The sequence below is a fragment of the Ambystoma mexicanum genome, chromosome 1p (genome assembly GCF_040938575.1).
Source record: "Ambystoma mexicanum isolate Mex_15411 chromosome 1p, UKY_AmexF1_1, whole genome shotgun sequence".
NCBI classification, from domain to species: Eukaryota; Metazoa; Chordata; class Amphibia; order Caudata; family Ambystomatidae; genus Ambystoma; species Ambystoma mexicanum.
Window position 1 is genome coordinate 594,592,434 of NC_090921.1, and position 19,618 is coordinate 594,612,051.

General features: G+C 45.2%; 1 protein-coding gene across 3 annotated transcripts in view; it reads left to right on the forward strand.

Moving 5' to 3' along the window:
- Window positions 1-19,618, forward strand: part of LOC138576293 (zinc finger protein 414-like) — a 659,544-nt gene that overhangs the window by 2,516 nt on the left and 637,410 nt on the right. The window lies entirely within an intron of this gene.

The following is a 19,618-nucleotide window of genomic DNA, read 5'->3' on the forward strand; positions in this document are numbered from 1 at the left end:
GTACGGACCTTATTTGGAGGCCTGGCTGCAGCAAAAACCTCCAGCAGCAAGCTGGAGGTAATTCCTCCAGCAAAATACAAGAGGTGATGACTGGAAGGTTTTGAATGAATCCTAACCTCTGGCGTTGCTCTGGGCAAGCCTCCAGACCGTCGTTCTTCGCCTCCCAAGCCCCATTACACAAGGTGAAAGACCTTATGCCAATCAGGCTTGGTCCCATCCCAAAAGGGCAGTCCAGCCCGAACTGCTAGGTCACATCCCTTCTGCACAAGACCACAAGCATCCCCTCAAGCAATGGGTAGTGTGATGAATCTGACGAGACCATCACTTCTATTCCGGGGAGAGAGACTCCCTATGTGGCCAGTGGGCGGCAGCCGCCTCCTGATCCTGACCATGGGGGCGTCTATATGAGGAAGGACCACCGGGGGGAGGCAATTCTCACAGGGATGGCCGGACATCATTGGGGAAAGTCACATAGACCTCCATTCCCTTTTAGGTATGGTTCCTCCATGCCTCCTGTCCAGATGGCATATTTTAACACTCTCCCTCAACCTCTTACTAGATCTACTTTAAGTATTCCCCAACACTCCACAAAGCACAGTATATTAACAACTGGTATAAGAGAGAGGCAGGGAGCAGTAATGATCACTCCCAATAAGATCCAATATCCGCTTCCTCAACGTCATACAAGGAGCAACTTGGTAACAACTAAGACGAGTGAGCAATGGAGCAGTGAAGATGACTAAGACCGTTAAACCAATACAATGGTCTACTCTTTGGAAACTATTTAATCATGCCAGGAAGTTTAAAACTGCTACAACTGACGGGCAGAGGCCGAGGGATCTGCAGACGCTCGAGTGCACCGCAACCTGTGCCGACATCGAGCAACAAGCTGAGGGAAAGCATGCTGTGGAGAACAGTGTAGAGGCGAGTCCGAACAGTGGAGAGAGAAACCCGAGTGCAGACGGTTTTCTGCCCGTGAACCCAAGGCAGCGGGAACCACACACAGCAGAAAAGGACACAGCGGAGGTGCAGTGCTAACAAGACACACGCTGAGCCAACAAGTTGAAGGAAATCCAAGCGAATGAATGCAAGAAGCAACCGGTAAGCCCAGGGGAAACAGATTGGTTACCGGGTTGCCTGAAAGCGTTTACCGCTCTATAAGAATTAAGTGAGGGAGACAGAGAGAAGCCAAGGAAGAATTTGTGCAATATACCGCAGGCAGGTTCTTGAACCCATATTTCAGGAGAAAGCAAAGCCAAGGTGAATGCTCTTGGAAATTGGGAAAATAACCCTTTGGTGAGTGGAAATGATTATTAAAACAAACTATGACACAAGGGTTAATAAGCCAACGATGGTCTAGTCTCACTTCATGGATAAAACATACATTTCTGACAGTACAACAGGTGAAGAGAAGTGTTTGAATGATTGCATGAAAGTCTGGGAGATTACACCAGGTAAACTGAAATGTGTGTACACGTTTTAATAGAAGGAGAATTTCATTGAATATCCATGCCCTTCAAACTGTGAACTATTGTAAATATGCAAGAAGAGCCTGGCGGGGGAATGAGCCAGGTGACCTTCGAGTATAGGCCCTTCATCCAAGTTGTAATGCAATGAAAGTAGAATTCCTAGGAAGATATATACCCTTAGGTTTTTGAATCATAGTGAAGGTGGAGAGAAACCTTAGGAAGGGAGCGATTTCCCCGAAAACTGTGAACGCGCCAAGAGGAGGGATTGATCCTCTTGGGTCCTAAGGAACTTTATTTGTTTGAACTTTTCTTATTAGTAAAAGCAATCTGGGCAAGGGAGCTATTCCCTGTAACTGTGAACATTGTCTGTTTGGAACCTTTTGGATGCAATTTTACCTTTTTGTGTTGGATTTGGACAGTTGTACGCTTTTAAGAATCGGAAACAATACCCTTTGCACCGTAGAGTTAGAGTGTGAGGACGAGAATTGGATCTCAGAAATAGCACATATTTTTGCTTGGAAATCTTGACAAAGGACAGACCACTTCATTTTTGGTTGAGGTAGGGAAACCTTCTAGAGTAGGGAAAGTGAGGCATTTTCCAACCCCCTTTTTGTTACAATAGAAGTATATAACCAAAAACCACGAGTCCTCTGTGTCTGCGTCTCATACCTCGATCTTCACAGTAGGCACAATGTTGGTAATATGTTTCTACTTCTAGCCCTTCCCTGTGCAACTTTCACATCTTTCCTCATGTGTTGTGCACAAAGTTGCAACATTTGATTTGAAACCCTGCTTCTCGTTCGACTTCTGGGAATGAGCTGCGCCTCTCTGCCCTGACCAATCGCAGTGCAGCGTTACACCCTGATTTGCGAGGCCAGTGATATTGTATGTGTCTCTCTAAAATGAACCAAAACTGGGTGTATTTTACTCTGTGGAATAATCCATGTATTTCTGAGGCCTATTATTATTAACAGCCTACAAAGCTGCTTTTGCCCTGAGGCCTACACTATATGTTAGGCAACGAATGAATGTCAGATGTACATATATTACGTTTTCAGTGTTTCAGTTATTATTGCTGATTGGGGTACGCACTGTGCCTTTGTGCTGTTTACACGTGTGTGTTTTAGCCTAATACTCTACTGCACATTATATGCATCTGCCATTATTCTTCATAGGCTGTTCTTTTAATGTGTCTGTATGTGTCTTCGGTATGTTACTGTCTGCATTTCTTCATGGGTGGTTCTCCTAAATGTATCTAACCTTTTGTTTGCTTCGCCCTAGGCCTATTGAGTTGAACCTATTGGCTGGGGGTCTGGCCTTCTGTGTTGTTTCTGTCTCATGTTACAGGGACTTCCTTAGCTTATACCTTCCCTCATGTTGGGAATGTTGGCTGTTCATCCCAACAAGGCTGATAGTGTTTACCGTCACACCTAGCACAGTCATGTCTCGGCCAGCTTGGCGCTTTTGTTTGTTGCACAATATACACCTATTTGTCCTTGCAATGTTAAGAGGTTTTTTTGTTAAACAGTGCCAAGGCTAGACTGTAGAGTGGCATATTCTGTCCTTGCCATAGGTTTCCCACCCTTGGTCTGCGAGAGAATAGAAGAAGACAGTAGATGAAGGCAAAACTGCAAACTTGAGAGGTCAAATATACATGAAAGATTTATACATCTAAGAAAGGGAATGAAGTGATGTGTGACTTGACACAGTCATATAGTAACCAAATGTGTTCTTCATCTAGGTTTAAGCATTGTGAAACTTCTATAAAAGTGTCTGGTAGAAATATTGGTGTCCTTTTAGTAAGTGTATACATTTTTGTTTTCGAGTTTCAATCACTTGAAGTCACAGAAGAATGCACAAGTTGTTTATGTGTATAGTTTTTTTTGTGCACCTGTATGGCAAACCATTAAAAAAGTAAGGACACGCAAATACCTTAAACATTTCTTATTTGAGTATTTAATTTTTGCTTGGTTTTTGTTGCTCATTAGATTATAGAGCATAGAACACACTGCAGGTTCTGTAGCCCGCAGGCATCAGGGCGCAAAAGACAGAAAGGGGGGATCAATCGGGAAACAGAGGGGCTAATTGAAAAGGACTGTTTTCAGTCATTGCCTAAAAGATAGGTGATTGTTTTCTGCAGCTCAGTCTTTTGGAGGTTTATTCCACAGGCATGCCATGCCACCTGTGCCTGGAAAGAGCTTCCCAGGCGCTTCAAACGCCTACTGTTCGGGGTGACTAAACAAACTGAGTCGCTGGATCTAGTTACTCTCTTGGGGACAGTAACCCTTATAGAGTCCCTTAGGTAGCTTGGCGCCTGACCATAGAGACATTTATGCTCAACGGTGCATATTTTGAATCAGATCCTGGCTTCTACAGAGAGCCAGTGCAGACCTTTACGATACTCTCTAGAGACCCCTTTAATAATGTGCACAGCATCATTCTGCAAAATCTGGATCCTTTGTATACAGCCCTTGCCAGCACCAGCCAGTAACGCGCTTCAATAGTCGACATGTGGCATAATCAATGCCATAAGTATGGTGGTTCAATTGGCCTCTGATACAAACGGTTTGACTAACCTAAGTAATCTTAGGGCGTATTGAGCCTTATTTGTGGTATGCTGGATTTGGGCTTCTGAGTTTAGTGAGGCCTCAAATACAACTCCCAAGGTATTGACCTTTGAGACAGTGTTTTACTAGCTGGTTCTGGATAACAAAACGTAAAAAGGAGTCATCCCATTTCACACGTGCCTGGGCAAAGCCAAAGATCCGAAGCTCAGTTTTAGCCGCGTTGAGACGCATCCCGTTGTTGGACATCCAGTTTTGGATGGTGTTGTAAATCCTAGAAATAAGGTACAGATCTTTTTAATAGTTCCCACTGATATTTATAATCAGTTGGGTATCATCGGCGTAGTTAGAAAATCTAACTCCCAATGAGTCATGGAGATCACATAGTGGTCTGCAAAATATGTTAGAGAGCTGGCGAGAGGCATGTGCCCTGTGGCACATCACACTGTAGCCTCTCTGGCTTTGATCAAGCTTCGCCCCTGGACATCCTATTTTGCAAAACGGATTTGGTCCAGAAGGCTTCCTTCTCAAAACAGCCAGTGATATTCTTCAAGCAATCTATTGACTTTCTGTGGTACACCAGGTCGAAAGCTGCTGACTGGTCTAGTAACATCAGCAGCCCGACCTTGCTATTGTCCACAATTGTAAGCATTGCGATCTGGAAGTCCAACAGGGCGCTTTCCGTGGCATGAAGCAACCAAAAACCTGATTGTCTGAGATGTAAACTTTGTGACTTTTCCAGATGTTCTTGCAGTTGAAAGGTGGCTACTTTGTCCACCACCTACATGAGAAAAAAGACATTTGTGATGGGTCGATAATTAGCATAAACCTTCTGATCCAGCCCTGATTACTTCAATAGTGGACTGACTGACACTTTTGTTTTTAAAGATTCGGGTATACGGCTATACCTGAAAGTCGCATTCACAAAACAGACTAAAAACAGCAGAAAGGTGTTAAGGTGCTCCAAGATTATTTTGGAAGGTAGAATCTCACCCTTACAGGTTGTAGGTTTCATTTTGCCTAACAGTTTAGCAAGAGGATCTTCCACAATCGATTTTTAAAAAAATAAATTAAAAAAAAGCTATACTTGAACTACATTTTCCTTGATTGAGTGTGAGCAGCCAGGATTTTGTCGGCAAACTCCTTCTGAACTGCTTCACAATCCTCAGTACTGGGAGAGAACCAGTGAATCAAGGATTTAGGTTTTTCTAAATCTTAGTATTTCAAACAACTTCCTCGAGTCATTCTCAGCAGCCTGAATCTGTGAGTCAAAGAAGCTTTTCTTAGCTTGCAGAACTTCCTGACGATATAGTTTGTCCAGGGCCTTCCAGGCCTCCTTATGTGTCTGCGACTGATCTTTATGCCACAGTCTTTCAGCTTTCTTTTTTTCTTGTTTGCGAGCGGATAGGGCTGAACCATTTCTCATTATTGGACAACTCCCGGAGAAGCTTTCATCGGACAGGAGCAATCCTATCCAGGTATTTTAATAAAGCTGTAGTAATCCCGTGGGTAAGTAACGATGCCAGACATGTAGTTATCGTAAGTTTACTTGGTTGTTATACGGTTCACATATATAATGCGTAGTTCTTACAGAGGTGAACACTGGGCATCCCACCCGGCAGTTATCAGCTCTCTCAACTGTCTCTCCTGGACTCTTCCCACACACACACACACACGTCACACAGCCACCAGCTCACACAAACACGCGCTAGGGCTCAATCACGTGCTAGAGCTTAATCACTACACTTCTCCCCCGTACATTTGCAGAAAATAGACGAACTTCACTACACTGCTCCTCCGATAAACTCAATACACCACGCAACGCCAAAACCTGTCAATGCCACAATGGCGCAGATAAAACACTCCCGTGGGCCCACCCGGCTGCCCACAAGCTATTTGACATTTCAACAGCAAATAATAAAGAATAACCCCCGTATGGACCCTCCCGGCCACCCACACATGCAGCAATCACACACAAGGAAACGCTCAATACAATGTCCCCTAACCCTATAGCGCAACAGCGCAAAGTAGCACCACCCGGTCACTACCACCAAAATTAGAGAGCATGTAAAATGGACACAACAAAGTTCTCCAGTACCCACCAATCCCAGTTTACCCTGCCCTCCTATTGAAGTCTCTAACACCCCACCAACATACATAACCTCCATGTATGCACATCGCAATTTTCGTTAGAACATATACAGATCATGCAACAAGACCCATTGACGGATGAATATCAACAAATTCATAAACACATAAATGCATCTACCCCCAGATAGCACATACAGCATTATAAAGCCAATAACAATTATATTTCGCACACCCACTTGCAAGGGAAAGTACAACATGAACATTGTGCAGTAAACTAATAACCTGCAAGTCCGTGCTGAAAAGGAATGAAAACACGCATATAGCTCAGTAAGTCTATGAGAACACCCCTTCCCCCCTGCAAACAAAAACAAGGTTATAACAATATCTTTAACAATGAGAACAATAAATCGACACATGAGAGGGCCACGACTGACACGCACAATCACTCACACCATACGGCCCCCAACGAAAACACGTACAACAGAGGCCACACACGCTCTCCACTCACTCACACAGCATATGAACAACACTATTAATCCTCATTTTATGTGAGATCATCCAGTCCCACATAGAAGTCATATACATCAGGATCAAAAGCCTGTAGAATAGAAAGGAAGGAAACACGTTTATCACAATGAAGTTTATCATGACAACCTTCCTCTCCACATAGCGAACACTTAGTCACATTTCCTTTTCACATTTGCACAGTACTTGCCACTGCTGGCCGCTACTGAACGCCTCTTCCTTGAAGCGGTGAGACCAAAAGCAGAAGCCTCACCTAACTGTTCAGCAGTACACCCGGACTACTGCTCCTCCGCCTCGATCCTGTCTTCCATGACCTGCGCATCAGCCGCCTCCTTACTGCTGTCCATGCACTGCGCATCATTCAGCAACACATGGGCAGAATGTTCCTTGCCGCACCCACACACTCCCTTAATGAATGGCTGGCGGACGCTTGATGCACGCACTGTGAAATGCGCTCCGTGAAGGAGTGCCTCATGTTGGCACTCCGATGTCTCGAACGCCATGAATAACAACGTCCAAAACTGCCCGAATGAGGAACCCGCGGTACGAACTCCTTTCCACACGACCAGAAGTCCCACCACACACTTCCGCTGCGACCACGGAAGTCTCTCAGTAAACTTTGTCTCCGGCGCGCCACCTGCTGGATAGCAGCGGCAATCAGGACTGACTCCGTCTGCACCAACGAATGCTCAAAAATGTTAGGTGGACACCGGCTTCAGCTAACAGCTGGCCCCCGGCTACACTGTAGCACCAATGTGGACCCCGGCTACAGCGGACAGCTGGACCCCGGCTACACAACAAGTAGCCTTAATGGCTACCCCAACGCACTTTCTCCTTCGTACGCCGTTAAGACCAGTAATTCCCAGGACCACTGGACTGTGTCCTGAAGCTGGACCCTGCCTGCCCGCCGGGTAGGATGGGATATGGAGGGCAATGTTCTCACCTCAATGCTCGTCCCCTCCACGACAAACTCCTTCCTTCAAGGTCCTTTAACTACGTCGCCAGTGTAGTAATCTCGTGGGTAAGTTACAACGATGACAGACATTTAGTTAATGTAAGTTTACTTGGTTGTTATACGGTTCACATATATAACGCGTAGTTCTTACAGTGGTGAACACTGGGCATTCCACCCGGCAGTTATCAGCTCTCTCAACTGTCTCTCCTGGAATCTTCACACACACACACACACACACACGCATGCACGCACACGCGCGCTAGGGCTCAGTCACGCGCTAGAACTTAATCACTACAAAAGCCTTATCATATTCTGCCACCAAATGGTGAGGACGATCCTCCTCGGTGGTGGTGATCATGAGCTCCACCTGGCACTGTTCCAGACCAGTGTCATTCACTTTGTTAACATTTCTACTCAGCACACTTTTAGTGGTGTTAGACCTCATGGTGGAAAGGCGTGGGAGTGTCATGGTCAAGCTCACCATGAAGTGGTCGGACCAGATGCAGGGTTGGACACACGTGGAGCTGAGCGTCAAGTTCCTAGCAGTAACTCAATCTAGAGTGTTTCCTAAATTATGGGTAGGTGCCCTACTAAGAAACACAAAATCATTGTCCGTAAAAAGTCGCTCCGGGTGAAGAGCTTCAGTATCATATGAGTTGTACAGCCATCTGTTAAAATCCCCAACACCAACGTGGAGTTTTTGGCTTGTGGAGGGAAGCCAATACGTTTGAAATGTCCTTGTAGGAAAAGGGTGTATCTGACGGAGGGTAATAATAAAGTACAGCATTCACATAGTTATTGGGGATAGGTGTGGTATGAGAATAATTTCACAACTTGAACACTTGAAAAAAAATACAAAACCTCCTGTACTATATAGGCCACTCCTCCACCCCTTCCAGTCTCCCTGCTAGAGAAAAATATATAGCCACAGGGAGTTGCCAGGTGAACATTAGGGCACATTAGGGCCACTGGAGTCCTGTAGCCACGTTTCTTTAAGGCACATAATTTCAATTTGTTGATCCAATATGTGATCCTTAACGTCTAAAGCATGTTTGTCCAGGGAGCTGGTATTTAATAAAGCCATGTTTACACATTCATAATTACCTTCGGCACTCCTGAATGAATCAGGCACAATACTGTACTCCAATGGCATATTGTGCTACAGATCGTGTTATTTCAAAATATGAGAAACCGCTGCGAAGAATTACGCTTCTGAGGCTCAGTGTAAGAAAAGGGAGGCAGCCGGCGCCATCAGCGTGGACTAGCTTAGACTCGCTTTTCCCTGACGCGCCAGCGCTGTTGCGCCTGAAACTAGATAAATGTGGCACAAGAACTACAAAGGCTACTGGGAAATGTAGTCTTGGTACAGTGTTCCCAAACGGTGTAGCAGAAAAACAAGGTAAAGAACCCTTGTTTCGTACCGAGAATCACCAGAGGGCAAGAAACAATATAATAGCAGCTACACATGAAGTCACTACAATGATTTTTTTTAAATGTTAAAAATGATTAGTTAAATGTTCCGTAAAAGTACATAAAGCTCATACAGTTTTAAAAACAAATCGGGTAGCAGTTTCCTATCCTAAGAGCAAGTGTCTGTCAACAATACAAGTTAACAATGTTAAATTTAAAAGTGCAAGGCGCAAGGAATCACAGGTATTTATGCTAGCGTAGACTAGCTTGCCCCTGATGTGCCTGATTAATCAAAATTTAACCTTGAAATGGGGATAAAAAGAAAACGTGGCAGTTGTGCAATGTAGCCCAGTCTAAGTTTATTATACAAAACATGGTAAATTATGTGAACCATCAATAAACCGACAACTCTGTAAAGGAGCACTGCGTGCACTCCAAGTGAGTACTTAAAATAAGACTTCAGCTATTCAAATGCTCTAATGTCCGGTCCAATGCCCACCCTTTAAACAATGGGACATGAGATTTTATCAATGTCCAATTTTTATGCTCAATTATTGGCTCATTTAACACGTCCTTCGGACATAATGCGCCTTACCGCGGTTAAAAATGGAACAAAAAATCATACCAACGGTTGCATTTTTAAACCCAAAACGCAACAAAACCAATATTGGGTGTCCAATGGTTATTTGTAAATGGCAATTACAAAGCTGTTTTTTTAGGACTTTTTCTGATGGTTTGCCTAACAAAATGGCTGCATCAAAGAGTGTTCCAAATGCATACAGCTCAACGTAAGACTATTCCATATCGCCATTACTCATTAAGAGACATGGAAACCATACGAAGATTCATGTGGGTAGTATTCTAATCTTTTAAATACTAACACAGTAATGATTCACTATTCCCCATCGCTTAAAATTTCTTAGAATATTTCAGTCTAGAATTATGAATAACATTAATTGTGCCACGCAGTGCTATACTTAATTTGTCTCTATTGAGTAAATGAGCTAAAAACACTGATGGCATACAAAAACAAATGCATCTACATCTTTTAAAGAACACATTGTCCTTAAATTTACTACACTCTAATAGAGTGGCTCAGAATCGGCCAACAAGACTGAGATAAAATGACCGAATGGGAGATCTGGCCAGATTTCGGCTGTTGGAAAATACCGAACGGCCGAAAGTTTTGACCAAATCCCCTATTCGGTGGCAGGGACTGCAGAGGTGTCCCCGCACCCTTGCTCACTATATTGTAATTGAGGGTTGCGGGGAAGTCCCTCCCCCCCGCCCCCCCATAGCTGGCCTCACAAAAAAGGACACTGCAGCGCTTCTTCCGCTCACGGGAGTGAAGAGGAACAGGCATCGCAGGGACACAGCAAATCGGCAACAAGGTAAGTAGAGAGGGTGTGGGGCCAAGTCGGAAATGTTCAGGGGAGAAAAGACTGCAGGTTATTTCGGAAAAATAATCTTTTGGTCTTTCCTCCCTCGAACATTTCCATCTCTGGCTTTCAACCGTGATCCGAGAGGCTGTACTTAGTACATACATTGTTCTGCCTCCAACTCGTCAGCAACACCCAGTGCCACATGATGTCACACTGTGCAGATGTACTACCAATATAAAACAACCAAAATGGCGTCAGTGAGCATGCAGATGCTGAAGTAATACGGGACACGTATCCCCTAGGCGACAGATCTGTTATCTATAGAATAAGCAAGGAAGAAGGTGAGAATCCTGGCTCTTGCACAAACTTCATTCTTGGCATTTCTTTGCCATCTCTTTTTTTTGGAAAAGTAGAATTTATAATTGCTAATTCCACTAAACCGCCCAGGCCAATGTGGGCGATAATGCAGTTTTTAATATAAAAGTAAATTTTAACTCGTCAAAAATACATTAATTGAACAAATTTAAAGTTTTTTCTGCTTGATCCTGTTATTGAAACATCATGTAGAGAGATGCATTCAGTATCAACACCCAAAGAGGGCAAGTAAACTCTGGTTTTTATTTGAGCATGGGTACCTAATGTACTGAGTCAATCAAATTTAAGTTATTGCAATAGCTATTTCTAAAAAACCTTTTTGGACTTTTAATGTCATCAAGAAAATCCCATATTTGAAACTATCTGTTATTGGTGATGACTATCAATGGTTAAATCGGGCCTGAAACCCTTTTTCGCAATGGTTGAGAATGCAACCTATTCTATGTTAAGGACAACTGGGTTTCATGAATACATAAGATTACAGTATTCTTTCTTCTTTCTTCTTTGGATCCCAATTAAATTGACTCAATTATTATCACAGCTATTCATAGACGAGCAAATTGAACTAACTGGGACAACAATGGAAGAGCGAGGATAGTATGTAAAACTATTCCATTCCTATCTAATGTTAAACTATGTACACTATTTGGAAAGCTTAAGGAGCAGTGATTCAGGACATTGATGAGAAATATTCTTCTAAGCTAGATGCCAACACCCAATACGGTCCTGAGGCAGGCATAGTATCCATAGATGCCGAAATGTTTTATACACGTCAAACCTCTATTTACAGTTTCACATTCTTTTTTTTTTGTATTCTTAGATTTCAGTTCATATTGTCAAAGTTTGATCAAGGGTCTATCCTTTGAATGTTCTGATACAATTTATTTTATGTACATAGCATTTACTGTTTCACATTTCTTTGTGTATTCGTAGATTGTAATATTGTTTGTTGTCAATCTATATTGTCTAGTGTTGCTTAAGTGTCCGTTTTTCAGTTTACTTTGTATATAATTTGTTCTTTCCTGTAGCAATACGTTTTGCTAAGCTTTATTAAGTGATTGATTGTGTCTTCTTGTGGTTTTTATATTCATGCATGATGTATTGCTTTTTACCACTCTTATCTAAATTGTGCGTACATATTCATTTTGGAAGTTTTTCCTGTGGACTTTTTCCAGTATATTTCTTTTGATTCGGAATAAACATATCAGATGAGTTGGTAACATTTGGTTGAATTAAATTAATTTGAATATTATGAAAGCAATTACTCAGCAAGATTTGCATTATGATTGATAATGGTTGATTACTTACGGGTAATCTTCATTACTACTAGTCCTGCTCTTCTCCTTCCCATTACTTGCCTTTGAGAGGCTCTGTCTCCTTCCAGGAACCCATTTCTAAGCCGTTCTTCTGTTGTCTCCACCCCTCCTCCGGAGTCACAAACACCCCTCTTCCCATGATTACCAGTTTCCATTCACCAAGCACCTTCATGGGACCCTTCTCCCACCAGGGAGGGTGAGGAGGGGCGTCTGTAGTGGAATGAGGAAGAGTAGGACTGGAGTAATGCACCTTACTGGTAAGTAATGCAACCATTACCTCCACGTATTTCTTCCTTGTCCCAGTATTTACCTTTGAGATGTACCAAAACCACGCCATGGGCAAGGGGCCAATGAGAAAGAAAAGCGCACCAGACACCAAAGAAACAGCCCACCACCAAAGCTGACAGAACATAACCAAAGTGTAGAGATCCCAAGACATAGAAGGCAACACACCCACCCCAAAGGAAGTAGACCTGGCAGCTTCCCCATATCAAGAAAGCCTAAACAACCTGTAGGGACCAGCCCATTTAACAGCCCTACAAATGATAGGTAGAGACACAAACTGTGCAGCAGCCTAGGAGGAGGCCAAACCCCAAAGGAACACCCCCCGAATCGGGCCCCCCAGAGAGTTGTTCAGAGGCCATCATTGCAACAATACAATTCCCCAGACGAAGGAGGTTGTGGGGGCACTCCAAAACCACCCAACAGAAAGAGCCCTCCCACCTCTGCCGGAGACAGAGGGACTAGGTATAAGACTGGCAACACGATGATGTGCGATCCATGAAACGGTGAGGAAACCCAATGACAAGGGAATGATCTCATCGTAGAATCAAGTCCACCATGCAGGCTCCCCGCCCCCAAGAAGAAACATATTTGACTACACCGGAGCGCCCCAAGGCCGCAGTCTCTCGGCTGAGGTAACCGGGAACAGAATAGGGGCCTGTATTGGGAGACCATGCAGGGCAAATGGTCCCATGGGTTAGGACAACAGGGAAACACAAGGAGGGTCACCCGACACAAATCCATGTCCAGGGACCGAAACGCCTCCCAAGAGGCCCAAAACCAGCCTCAGATCCTCAGCAGAGGGGAGCAATGCACCCAGGGCGCATGGACGTAGGCCATTGGGCCTCGAAAGGAGGGACCCAGAGGAACCACAGCACCCTGTCCAGCCGGAACTGCGGAATAACCCAGACCCAAAATCCAGTGCCAGAAGACATCCCCTGCCGCACCATGCCACAAAGATAGCCCAGTGATGGTCACACAGCCACAGCAGAGAGGACTGACCAGCCCACTGGAACACCTCTGCAACCTGAAAGGTTTGACCGAGTCTTTACAGCCCCCTCCCTGCAACATCCAAACACCCCATGAATAGGAGGCTGGAAGATCGAGGTGTCCAGCAGAGGGGACTGCCACCTGGGAAACACCCATGGGGGCGCCAACTGCAGCACAAGCCGTACTGGAATCCAATGCCTCCTGGCCCAGAAAGCACCACAAATATAATTGCAACTTGACTCTTGATACTCCACTGCACTCGAGGAATAGGGAAAAGCAAGGGGAAATGTAGATCTCGAGCCTCAGGCCAAACCATCAGCAAAGCAACCACTCCCCATGCGCACACATCTGGAGCAAAATTGGGAAATATCAGCGTTCCGGTGGAGGGGAGAGCAAACCGGGCCATCTAGGAACCCACAAACCTCCTGTAGGCTATGAAAAATCAATGACTGTCAGAGGGGCATCCCATCTACTGTCGGAAAGACCCCGCTGAGACTGCCTGTGTTCATAACGTCCACACTCCAGAAATGGAACATCTGCAGAGAAGACAGACGATCCGTTGTCCTGCACCCAACAGATGTAACCAAGTCCCCCCAGTGACTGGGTCCATAACGAATCCAACGCCGGAGTGGTAGCACACGCTGCATGTACAACTGCTCGGTCCTGAACCATGCACCGGAAGGTCACCCATACCCTGCCCATTGCCACAAGTTCCATCCAAACGGAGGAGCTTCGCCTTTTGTCCCAGGACCTAGACCAAGGCAGGTCTGACCCAGAAGCGTCGTCCCTCCTCACGCTGGGCACCGGAACTTGTAGCACAAAGAGCCGACAACAGGATTCAAGATCACACCAACAGCAAATGTAATAGGGAGGAACCACAGTGTGGAACTTCCGGAGAGAGCCTGAGACTGGACCTTCAGAAGCTGCACCTCTGATGACAGAAGCCATGTATGGAGAAGGTGCCGCACAAAAGGCCACAGAGGAAGCACGAACCACAGGACAGCAAATGCGCAAAGCCCAGTTGACCACAGCGTCCTTCGCCAGCAGCTGCGGAGAAAGTAGAGCAGCAAGTATCGCAGCCAGAGGGTCCTGTCCAGAGGAAGGTGTACATCCCAGCCATTATACCTAAATGGGCACCCATGAACCAAGTGGCCGAGGGGGAACCATGAGCTGATCGGAATCCCTAGGTAGTCTGAGACGGCAACCCTCCAAAGGCCTAGCAGGACCGCCATCCAGACCTTGGGCCCGACCATCTCCCAGTCCAAGCGATGGACCCCTTCATGAAGGTACGCTCCCAGAGGGGCAACATGCACGTGAAGACTCTGGGGGGGGTTGACACATGGGCGAATGACAGGCCCAGAGTGGGAAACATACCCCCTGTCCTCCCACCGCAACTCTCAGGAAGCACAGGGGAGTCCTGAGAATAGAGATGACACAGCAGTTGTCATGGAGACCTGTTCACACAAGCCAGTCCCCCCGAAGAGAGCCCGGAATGTACACTAGGGTTACATGTCTTTCCATCGAAAGATGTACATTGAGGTGATGTTACATCAAATCCTTTTTATTGAAAGATGTTTTACTGAATTGTCATACATAAAGTGTTTATACATCGAAAACCTTTCATCAAATAGAGTTTCATTATATAAAGACTTTACCTTTTTTTGCATGGAAAGTCGCTGAAACATGCATAACGTTATAACGTTATGGGAGCTGTCCAGTGCTGAAGTCAAGTACAAAAAGTAACAATCTAAACCAGCACTGGACAGCTCCCTCTAACTTGTATAGTGTCAGCGAGTGCACTTGACACTTTTGTTTCATTTTTTAATGGGGGGGGCCTCCTCCCATATACCCCAATAAAATAAGTCCACAGTACTGAAATAGCTTGTTAATACTACACAAGACAGACGGAGCTGTCCAGTGCTGAAATATATTGTAACTGTATTGGATCGATTTCAGCACTGTCAGCTCCCTCTAACGTGTGTGGTGTTTATTTTTTATTGGGGGGGGTCCCTCAAATGCCCCCCAAACCACGTTTTCAAATCGGAACGCTTTTCCCCCACCCAAACATCCATACATTAAGTTATATTTAAAAGTTTAAAGTTGTTTGAAATGTATTGCTTGAAATGCTTTCCCAGCGAAATTCAATGAAAAAATATTCAATTAATATCCATTTCAATGGAAAGGTATTTCAATATATTTCGATGGAAAAAGAGTCTACGGATGTTTGTTCGATGAAAAGACAGTATACCGTACACTAGCGGAGTCACCCTCATGAACGTCCAGTCCCATACAAGGCCTAACAGGACCCGGAGGACTGCAACCAACTGGTTGTGTCCCGGTAATGGGCATCAGGAAGAAACTGTAGGAAAGCCCTCTCCCCATAGCATCCAAAGCACTCTAACTGACAGAACATGTCAGGATCAATAACCATCAGGCAGGGCTCCGGCCACCCCGTAAAGGCCTTTTAGCCAGATTTCCTCCGGACACACCTTCCAAAGGACCATAAACTCAGGGAGCCAGGGGCGGATCCCTACCACAACTCATCTGCATGTGCCATCCAAGCATCGCCACACAGCATATGTCCCTGAACGAGAGTCGTAGCACCATAGACTATTGGGAACCTTCACATCCCCAATCCCCACCGCCTAAGCCAGAGACAGCAGCTCCTACGATGACTGTAGCATGTCCACCATCCAGTATATTGAGTCAGAAAGGTTTCCTGTCCGCAGACCCAGATGACCGGTCAACCAGGCAGGCCAAGACTTTAACCACCACCACAGAGAACGGCATCCTGGAGATATCTGCCTAGGGCGGGCACAACTCCGCCAGGAACGGAGGCAAGGCAATGTGCTCCAAACCTGCCCAATCTTTCTCCTGCAGGTCCTCCCATTCCGAGGTGAAAGACGAGCGGGAAGAAGAGGAAGAGAGCAGCCCATAGAAGGCTGAGTGGAAGAGGAAGGGGAGGGACAGCTCAAATATATTCCACTCCTTGAGCAATGCAGACACCAGTGGTCCGCAAAAGGAGGACTTTACCTGAAGACATGTGCCTCTGCAACAGCTACAATGTACTGTTTTGTAAAGGAGGAGCATGACCCCTTCCTGGACATCTTCTGCCCCACACAGCAGTGGGAGGAAGAAGGCCACTGTGTTGTCCTATATTGACGGTTGACATAGTAGGTTCTGCCAAGGATATCTCGTCTTCCCAGAGGTAGTGGAGAAACGTCCTGTTGCAGTTAGCAGGAAGCTTCAGGTTGGTCCTATGCGATCCAACCATGCCGAGACCCCTCAATCTGATCAGCACTTTCTTTTCCAGATCAATTGTGTAGGCACGTATGTCATCGTCAATTTAAAATTGACCTGCAGCTCATAAGTACTCGTGCTGTTCAGAACCCCTTCCCCGCCCCCCCCCCCCGTTAATGTCCGGAAGCGCCAACCCCTTCTGCACATCCCATTGCCAGAAAACCACTAGACACCCTGGTCATATCCGCGGACATGCAACATGAGATTGCTGCCGCCCAGAAATAGGCGAGCAACTGCGTGTGTTTACCCAACGCAGTCTGCCAGACGAAGCCCAGAAGTCACTCGGCAAGCGCACGTATGCGACCCGACGCATTGGTACGTCGCAGCATAATATGTACTCCCCATTGTGCACCTTGCTCTAAGGTGCGGGCACGGCACCTGCCCTGGGAGAGACATCCCAGAGTCCTCGGTTCTTCAGGCGGTGCCGAGCCTGCACACTCAGCTGTAGGCAACACCCATCCCAGGGCCAGGACAGTGAGCCGAGCACACCGGACCTCCTCAGCTTGCCCGCAGTCTTAAACTCAAATCCGCTGGGTCCTGACGCCCCTCAGGGGAGCCAGCAGGCATCCTCAAGTCCATGGATGTCACAAAGCCATGCAGGAAGACCCAACGGACAATGGCCACCAACAGTTGCCCTCCGAGTCCGCACAGAAAGGAGGCTTGTCTAGTAGTTCTGTTAGGAACAGAAACCAACTGGTGCATCATGGGAAGAGGGTGGTTATACCTCCAGAGGAGGGGGCAGACCCAACAGAATAAAGGCTTGGAAAAGGGTTCCTAAAAGGAGGCAGAGCCTCTCAGAGTTCAATACTGGGACAAGGAAGAGGGACGTGGAGTTAATGCTTATAAGCATGTGAGTAGTTAAAGGGGCCACCTTTTTGTACCATGTTAAATTTTGACAGGTGAGGATGTCCCCTGCTTCTGGTCTTAGTCCCGCCTTATTGATATGTTTTTTTTAATATCAATTCGATATAGAATGTATATCAAAGATGATATCTATTTTATATCAAATCTGTATTTTGATATCAAGGGTTGGTGTGTTTTGATACAGTTTGATGTCAAGGGACTATGAAATTTATATGATTTTGATATAAATTTTATATCAAAATGATATCATTTTTATATCATATATGTATAAAATGGGAGCGCGTGTGTGCACTGTGGCTTGGCAGAGGGCGAAGTGAGTTTGTGAAGCGGTAGACTGCGAGTGTTGGGGTTGTGGTGACGCGTTGATGACGCTGGAGTGGACGGTGCTGCGTGTGTGAGAGTTTGATAGAGATGGAATGTAAAGCTTGGCAGATTGAGTGACGTCACGTTGTGATAAGAGTTTTATGAATATAAATCTAGGGGTGCTAAATGATGTCACGCCTTGATAAAAGATTTTATATATAGCTGGACTATAGCTGATAAGAACTTTAATAATTTTATATCAGCGTTATATATATTCGACATTATGTTGATGTAAAGTCGATTCATATGATAAGATTTGTAATAAGGTTTATATAACTTTATATTTGTATATGAAATAGGCAGACATTTGAAAAGATGTGTAATAAGGTTTATATAAACATTTTATATATAAAGTGGGGTGATAAGTGTGATATAAATTTGATTGAAAGGGCCGGCTGAAGGCTATGATGGCGTTGGGGTGGGCTTTATATCCCGGTTATAGAGCTTTTTCCGACCGGTGGAAAACACAGCGCTCTTTCAGCTAACCAAGGGCTATTCAGAAAATGGCAACTATGAACAGCTACAGTTACGAAGAGAGGAAAACACCCCCAGGGGGTCCGAGGATAGTTCTATTCCATATTGTTTTATGGATAATGATGATCTGGAGATTGTTCAGGACGTGTTGGCGGATTGCGAAACCGGCGAGCTTTGTAAGAACATGGCTACACTTTCGGTTAACAGCGAGCCGGTGCTTACTGTTGGGGGAGTCTGTTGGAGATTGCATTCAAAACATTAAGGAGCATGTGTTCATAAAAGTGGCTAATCTGGGAATGGCGACGACACGATAATGGGGCGGCCAACATTAGTCAAAGCGGTTCTGAAGACGGTGGGTATGAGTCTATGGTTTTGCAGGCGGATGCAGCGAGGATGCCAAAGACTGCTTATGCCCCACAGCACCATCAGAAAAAACAGAGGGGAGGGGACAAAGCGCCTCTGTTTCTGGATGGCCTGTTACCCAGTGCGTACATTTTAATGCAAGCAATTGTGTTTTGTAGGGCGTAAGAAGTAACTGTAATTAAAACTATGCATATTTGTCTTGTTTACAGCCTTTAACCGATAAAGTGTACGGCGTTGAGGACAACCAGTTTGTAGCAGAGACTATCAATATTTACTGTGTTTGCTGTTCAAACCAAATTGAAAACTCAGTGTCTTCTGAAAATGTCCTGTGTAAGTCCTTTGTTTCACTAATGGAAACGGATAGCGTAAAAAATGATCATTATACCGGCTGTGACCTGGGTCGAAATCTTGGCCATCCAAGGTTTTACGGCCATTGTTGTGAAAACGTGTTTAAAACAACACTTTCACAGATGGTGCTCGGAGCATAAAATTGATGACACCTGCCAGGATGCTTGCGAGTGTTTGAAAATAGCTTACACAGATCATTCGCTACGTCAAATATTTCACATGCTGAGCTCTAGACGCCTTGTAGCAATGATGCATCTGATACAGTCGCTAACGCAGCTTAGGCCTGGCCATGGGGCGGAACAATGTGTATCTAAAATATTGTCGACTATACAAACTGCCAATAATCCCCTTTTGAAAATGAACCAATTTAGACAGGGGTGTCCGATGCGTGTTAGAAGCATTATTGAGAAAACAGTTTGCAAGTGGGGAGATAAAGTATATCAAAGACAGTATGCTAGAACAACATGCATGGAACCACGTAGAGTGACTTATGAGGGTTGAGACTAGATGTTTTCACACGTATTTGAAATGGTTTCAAAAATTCCAA